Raw genomic sequence first — 8,659 nt, 5'->3', positions numbered from 1 at the left:
AGCAGAATCCACTGTTTCCATAAAAATAATTACTGACAATCCAATATCTTAATGGATATTGCCTCAATTATATCGCGGTATTCTTTTATGCCTTCGATTAAATTATTAAAGAAAAGTGAGCCTTAATTACATGATTTAGGTGTTAATTCAGGTTAACCAGGAAGTGTTGTTTACCCACGTTGTTTTCCTAATTCTGCGCTAAGTGTCAACGTGCTGACACGCTTCAAATAACAAATACGCCATAATTTATTTGACAGGTAACAACAATTTGCATATAATTTAGGGCAGATTTTCAAGAGTCAGAAAACATTAAATTGACAAATTAAAGTATATAGAATATACCACGTTACTATGTCAGCTTGACAATACTTTAAAAAAATGCGGACAGTATTTAGCTTTATTTTTGTATGTGTTCCATCTAGTTCGTATTGTTTATCAAAGTCAACAAATGAAATAGAGAACGTCGACAAAGCTTGTACACTATGTATAATAGAGATAGGAAAATAATAGGTGCTAGATATGTCTAATTGTCCCTTTGTTTTGTAGCCGGGCTATTCCTGACGAATACATATTGTAGTATTTATTTTAATTGCCTAGTCTCAAACTGTATGAATTTAGTGTGGGATCTAGATAACCTTAAAGACAAAACCTCCTATGTAATAATAGGTTTATACAAAAGTGTGGTCATAATCAGAAATATTGGCAAATAAAGCGATATTTGAACTGGGTATTCGCACAATGATGCCGTTGTAATATTGAAGTAAGTACATTTTTTACAGTATATTATTACAGACCGAATACGTTAATATTGTATAAAAATTTTGAAATATGAATTGGGGCCATTTCTTGTTTTTTTCATTTTGTGGGTGGAATTTATTCATCGCTTACGAGTATCGTTCAATTTTCAAAGTTATTATAGTTTTAAACAAGTTGACCGTTTTGGAATATTCTTAACCTGATTACTTGCGGTGAACAGGGTGTGACTTTTGGAGGTCGCAGTGGCGTGTTATGGACATAAAACTAGGAACTTTAGTTGAATTAAACGGGTAAGTGAAATAAACGGATTAAAATAAGCTTAATATCATAAATATCCTTCCACCCTAAGGTTGTCTTGAAAAAATTGGTTTAAGCGCCATTTTTGTACATAAGTATGTGTATTTAATTTAAGTAAGTTTATTTTATCTGTGTGTAGAAATAAATAATTTTCTAACTATCTATTTATCTAAATACAATTAAAGACACATACTGCAATGGACTAAGGTACCTTGGGTATATAAGTGCCAGCGGAAAATAAGGCCTAGTATTATTAATATCTATCGAAATATGAAATTTTGGGTAGATGATGCACTAACAACTTGAGACTTCAGCTATATGAAATACAATAAAGTACAAAGTTATGAAGCAAAGTGCTGACTGCTATGCCGAAGGTCCCAGGTTCGATTCCCGGCTGGGGCAGATATTTGTTTAAAGACAGATATTTGTACTCGGGTCTTGGGTGTTGATATTTATATTTAATAAATGTATAAATTTTCTTATCTGTGTAGATATGTCAGATGCCCGATACCATAACACAGGCTCTGTATAGCTTGGGGTCGGATGGCTGGTGTGTGAGATGTCCCCACATATTATTATTATTATTAAATGCAAAGTGATAGAGTTGCGGTTAATTCACCAGCGTTTCAAAACTTCCCTCAAGTTGGAGTAATCCCTCGGTTTCCCGTTTGAAGGCAGACGAACGGAACGACACACTTCGGCAAATCGATAGGTATTTCGGGAGAGCTAGGTACCAACGACCTGCATGCCTCTCTTGACTGTTTTTATACCTATTTTTCAACCAAGGGTTGGCTGGAAGAAATAGCTTCTTGGCAATGAGCCTGCCTTTGTGTACTTCTTACTTTTTCCGTATACAATAAAGCTCTAAACCTTTGTGCATGTTTTGTGTATACAATAGTCTATAAATATTTTTTTGATCTTCTTGTCAATAGGCAAGTTTAACATGTCACGCAGATATCTGCATGAGCTCCCAAAAAAAAATACTGGGGAAAAGTCAGAGAGTGTACAGTTAACAAATTTAATCATAATTATCGTATTTCTTAAAAAAAAATTACTGATCACTAAATCATTAAACGATCTATAAATACTTATGAACACAAATAGAATATCATTTTACCAATGTATATTTATTTACCTATCTATCATAATAACGTTTTTATTACTGATTATGATAAAATACAGGGTGTCGCAAAAATGGTATACTAAGCCGAAACCAGCATGTGCAGCATGTTATAACTAAGCCCGAAACTGAAATCAGAATTTCAAAATTCAAAAAAAAAAATATTCATTTTCCATAGAAACTTAGTAGGTCACTTGACTTTTTACTATGGAGAATGTTTTTTTTTTCGCAACACCCTGTATAGCGATAGTAAAATACGAGCAGGAAATATTCAGGCAAAACATAATAACATAATCTAAAAAGCTCCTGAGGAATGTATCTTTATATTTTCCGCTTCTCCAATGAGACAGTGGGGGCTCCTATAGAAATCGAACGAATGAATGAACGAGGGTTGTCACTTACTGCCAGTTTCAATAACTCTCTCTACCGATGACTGGTAGTTACTTTCATATGATTTTGACAGGTTGTAAGGCCTGGGTCTCCTATTTACGCCGCAGGTCATGTCCAGCGTCACGCCGTAGGCCGCGTCACGATGCTCACTATAGAAATGTACTGATGCGGTCTCCCTCACACGCCGACGTTGGCGCGTAGATGTAGTGAGCATCGTGACGCGGCCTACAGCGTGACGCTGGACGCAACCTACGACGAGAAATAGGAGACCCCGGCCTAACTTTTGATGCGTCAAAATAGTATGAAAGTAACTACCAGTCATCGGTAGACAGAGTTATTGAAACTGGCAGTTAATGAAACGAGATAGAGACGTGGTTGGCTGGTGCGGTGAGCTAACCAAGACTATCTCTTTGCATTAAGCATGCCGATTGCATGACAGACATTACATTTCCGTACTGATCCCCCTGATCCCCGTCGTCATTTGCCTCTTTTTGAAACATACATAAGGATGGCTTATGTAACGTTAATACTTCTTATATTCTTCATTTCTTTCAGTTGACAAAATGAGGTTCCCACAATGATGATAAAATATTGTAGCGTTCCCAGATTTGATTTTTTTGCTCAACACCATTTAACTATTAAATGCTCACGATATTCAACAATAAAAGTCTCATAACTTTTGAACGGCTATGCCAATTTTGATAAAATATGGCTAAGAACACTCGGGGTTTATCTATAATCCGAAAATCTAAACCAAAATGGGCCAAAAGGTTTGGGATCTCGCCTCCACAGACACGTAAAATTTATAACACCACCCTTTTTGCGTCAGAAGTGAATAATGTAATGATCGATAAAGTTTAAGAGAATAAACCTACAATTATTAACTTTCTTCTTACATCGAGACTGCAAAGAGTTTCCCTCAAAGCCTATTATTGTCTTCAAAGAAGGTATTTGCGTTGTTGGAAAAGAGATCGGCAGTTTTTAATTACGAGAAACTCCGGATTTTATTCTGCTCACTGCTCGTGTCTCAATAAACGTAACATAGCTACAACAATTAACTTTTAGAGGCCTTACCTAAGTATAAAAGCTTTACAAGCAACTAAACGTAATAAGTATTTGAATGATTTTTTGGATTTGTCGTAAAATATACATAAATACATATTATATAATACATGATGTTGCAAAAATGGTATACTAAGCCGAAACCTACATGTTGTATCTAAGCCCGAAAATGAAACAGTATTGCACATGCTGCACATGTAGGTTTGTGCTTTATTCTTATTGCAACAGCCTGTACATATTCATAACTGAAATTCCCCAAGTGGAAGTGACTCGCAAACGAGCCACCAGCTTTTCTCACGTGATAGGTAGCGAGCCGTTTATCGCGGTATTTATGAGTTGTTGTATATTCATAAAATACGTTATAATCAGCCCATAGTAATCCACTAGTGGATAACTCATTCAGCCTTTAAATCAGTATTTAGCTTAAGTAATGAGTCAATGAAAGATTCAATATGTAGGTATTTTTCTGTTGCTTATGCATTATTTAATTTATATTGGGTTCAAAAAATAATCTCAAGTGGCTATTTAATTTTTTGTCCAATTTCTTCCTTCCCTGCTACAGCTAAGGTTTCGTGCCATTTTTCCGGCAAGATTTAATAAAAGACTAATTACTTATCTACCTGCAGCATGGCCGACACCGAGGCTGCTTTAATTTAATTAAAAACCGTGTCTTTATAATGAACAGGAAAATGAAATAATTAAAATAATCTACAGAACTAATTTAGTTTACAAAAAAAACTTTTTGCGTTAATCTTAGATGTATACCCAGGATTCGTATAGCGCTTGTGTTTGTAAAAATATATACGAGTAATATGAAGTATACCATATAGGAAAGTTTTTCAGTCACGTTACGCATTGATGGAAACTAGATTAACGAAACTCATAAAAAAGCACTAAAAAATTGTATGGGAGTTGAGTGATGGTTTGCTGGCGCACATGCCGGCACACTGCTTGCTTGCAGTAAAGAAAACACGACGTCGGTGACGGTTGTGTGCGTGCGCTTTTTTCTGTATGAAAACTTATTTCTGTGTGAAAAAAAGGTACTCTGGGTGCACATATAACTTTGAAATCCTGCCAAATAAAGCACAACAAAATGGTCTTCATACAAACTCTAGGTAAAACAGGACTGCATTGACCGTTGTTGAAATAATTAGAAAAAGAGCGGGGACTGCATTCGACGTTGCGATTTTTTTCAATAAGTGTTGAGGACGTCAAATGCAGTCAGTGTCCATCAGTGGGTTAAGTATGATATGAATCTTTATATTTCATATGTATCTATCTATGTATTTGTGTAGATATATCAGCTGTCCGATATCCATAACACAGACTCTGCCTAGCTTGTGTGTGAGATGTCCCCAAATTTATTAAAATTAAAATAAAATCTCATAAGAAATAAATTTGCTACATGCCTTATCAATTACAAATTATGTTTATTATAAATTGTTTTTCTGTTATTATAATTATGAAGTAGTAGCAAAATATAAATACACCAAAATCCTATTTAAATAAAATTTCCGTTGTCATCCAATTAAAAAGTCAACATTAAAACACTTTTCCATCCAAACTCTTGTAATTTGTAACCAAACAAGTTTCAGTGTATGCCACAGGAAACAAGAATAATGTTACCAGAATCATTAAAACAAAATATTTGTAACAATATCCTCACGTAACTTTCAATGAAAATTCAGCAAAATTTTGCCAACATTTCCGCGGCTCTGCCTCTGAAAAGTCGGTCGTCATACCTACTTTAGGGTGAGGCCCCATTAGTACGTTGCGTCGCGTTGCCCTATATCATTATGGCAGCGTACACGTTGCAACGACGCAACGCACCAATGGGGTCCTGCCCTTACTATGCAGCCTTCGTGGACAAATAATAATATGAACTTTAGTATTACAGTTTTACAATAAATTTACAACATGAAAATAATATACGAGTATAATACATAACATTCCATTGCAAGTTGTTGTAAAATAATCGTGAGTTGGGACACGAAAACAACTATGTAGGTTTTAATAAGTTATATGAATTACCGACTTCCAAAAAAGGAGTAGGTTCTCAGTTAGTCTGTAAAGGTTTTTCACAATGAATTCTAACATGAAAAAAATTAATGATACTAATTTAAAATATCAAATCATCAAAAAATTCTTGTAATTTTGTAAATTTTATCTCACTTGTTACAGTAGGTAGTTACTTTGTGAACTATAATATGCTCTCGTTATAGAAAACGGAAACTTTGAAGAGTAGAAGTCAGGTATCTCATAGTCGTTCTTGTATATTATGGTGTGCAGGTACCTAGGTATAAGTACGTGTATTTCCTCAGGGGTGTTCAAACTATTCCAATATCGGCGACGGCGGCGGAGCTAGATAGCAAACCACAGTTTTCGTAAAAAGTAGGGTTGCCGTTAAGCTCTTATATTATACATAATTACATATCCGGTTATTTGGTTAGCTAATTTATCTAAAACCAGATATTGCCAATAACATTTATCTTTAAAAATTGGAAATAGTTATGTCGGATAAATGTATGTCGCTAAGATCTATCGTGCTATGTTATATTCATTAAAACGCCTTCAAGATGAAAAGAAATCTGATTTCATCAGATAGCACACACAGCACAGCATGTTTATCTGACAGCCCTACTGTGAATGTACTAGACGCCTACCTTGCTCATTTGAAATGCACACCTCGTCCAACGTCTCCGTGGGAGAGCTATCGCATTTTCTCTTAGCAGCATTAATTATGAAGGCATTGTCTGGGTGCCGCTCGCGTGAGCCAGGAATGCTAGACCGTATCCAGGTCAAAAGGGCAAATTTAATTTTGACGCATTTATGTTTCTCAAAATAAGGTAGAATGGTGTTATTTTGTTCGTTCTATACAACAACTATTTCCTGCTTCGGCAGCAGTTGTTAATCCTCGTCAGAGGCCGTCGGGCAACTTGAAAACATCTGACAGTCGGGTTTCCCACTTACTCGACAACTACCAAGCAAGCTTATGCTAAAGCTTGCTTGTATTGGGTTCCACCAACCCACCAGTGTGGTGGTGGTGGTGATCTAGGCCTAAAATGCTTCCTTCATTGGAAGGAGACCCGTGCCCCAGCAGTGGGGACGTGATGGGTCGTGATGATAATATTTCTCAAAATAAGGTAGGTACAATGGTGTTATTTTATTCATTCTATACAACTTACTTAAGTACTTATACTTAATACTCGTGATTGTATTATACAGATTCTACCACTTTTCAGCACTCTATTTATGTAGAGTAAACTGCTGGTTAATTTATCTGTAGGTTTATAAACTAAATAAAAATAAAACAAGTACGAAGTAAAGTATGTTTTTAATTAACCTATCAACCACATCCATTCAATACACATTCGCGATTTTAAATAAACTAATAAACCATTTAGTCAGAGCTGCGAAACGATAAATGAGAAGAGTTAATTATGCGTGTTTCTAATTTATGATATTATTCTATTTATTTTACTCCATATTTAGCTGTAACTTTTACATACATATTTACATAATTCGGTCTCTTACCTCAAAGACAAGACACTTGTAAAATTGTCATGCATGTCAGGCGGCCGTTAAACCCGGTTTGAAATGTTAACGTGGTTTTAAAGTTTTAGGTCATTTGTCACAGAAAAGAGGGGATGGAAGAGAAAAGTTAGTACGAGTATCTTTTGTTACTAACTTTTGGTCAAGACGTCTGCGTTTACAATCACAGGTTTCGTATTGAATCAATTCGGACAAGTATAGTTGTAGCCTGGCACAGTCTCATCCTGAGTCCGAACCCTCATCCACTATTCTGTCGGTTTATTACACGATAGATCTTGTTTATAGCTGACGGAGTAAATTACACTTTGTGCGGAGGTCAAAGTCGATATATGCGTTGCAGTTTACACTTTGTATCTTGCGGTTACCGTCAATGGGATAGATGCCATACACTTCTTGAAATAGACTCCTAAGAGCCCTCAGTACCTTATTTAAAAATATAATAACACAAGAATTTTTGTGTAGGCAAATTGTTTGAATTAAAAAGATAAAGACGTAACAAGACAGTCTCAGAAATAACAATGAATTTTTTTTTGCCCTGGCAAACGTATTTTGGTTATGGCACTTGTTTATGTTGCAAAGTTAGCTTTGTTGTACTCTAGGCCCTCCAGTCAATACGATGCAACATTTTTGCAATTTGATTTACCGATGTCAAACTTTATATGGCCCCGTTAAACGGGTTATGGGCCTATAAAAGCGTACCCATTGTAAATGTCTTTGGAACGTGTAAAAAGTGACAAGTTGTTTTGGGGCCTATAAAAATATTCCCTTCGGGTGAAATGAAAATGAAAACAATAAATTATTTTAACATTTGCCGGTGTTAGCTTGCCTACGCAATATTACATCTTCATTTACAGCAGTAAAACAAATTTTGCTGGTACCTAACCTTATTATAAAATATTTAATTGTTTTCTCTTCCACGAAAAAGTACGTAACTTTGCAGTGCCTATAAAAGATTCATTTATCGGTACTGCAAAGTTACCAGTTAATAGGCTTTAACTACTAATACTAAGTAAGTACATCAAAATTACACATTACACTTCTTTTAATTTTTACAAACTGCCAGTATTTATACAGTGAAACCTGGATAAATGGGACCTGGATAAATGGGACCTGGATAAATGGGACCTGGATAAGTGGGAAACCTCCATATCTGGGTCTCGTGCTGAGGTCCCGGCACTTTAGCACTTGATCACCTGTGTTAGTGAGACAAAGCAAACCTCTTTAAATGGGACTCCTATGATATATTTGAATGGTAATGTTACCTCTATAATTGAGAAAGCTAGTGTATTTACCTCTATAGCTGAGACAATAACTATGTTTTAATTAACTCTTTAGTGGAATGCCTCTATAAGTGGAATATAAATGTTGGTCCATTGGAATCTTACTTATCCAGGTTTCACTGTATTAAGAATAATAATTATAATAAAATCATAAGCACAACGATGTATAATGTAGGTATTTCTATTTAAATACAGTACCTAC

This window comes from Plutella xylostella, chromosome 14 (assembly GCF_932276165.1).
Source record: "Plutella xylostella chromosome 14, ilPluXylo3.1, whole genome shotgun sequence".
NCBI classification, from domain to species: Eukaryota; Metazoa; Arthropoda; class Insecta; order Lepidoptera; family Plutellidae; genus Plutella; species Plutella xylostella.
Note: the sequence above shows the minus strand (reverse complement) of the source record.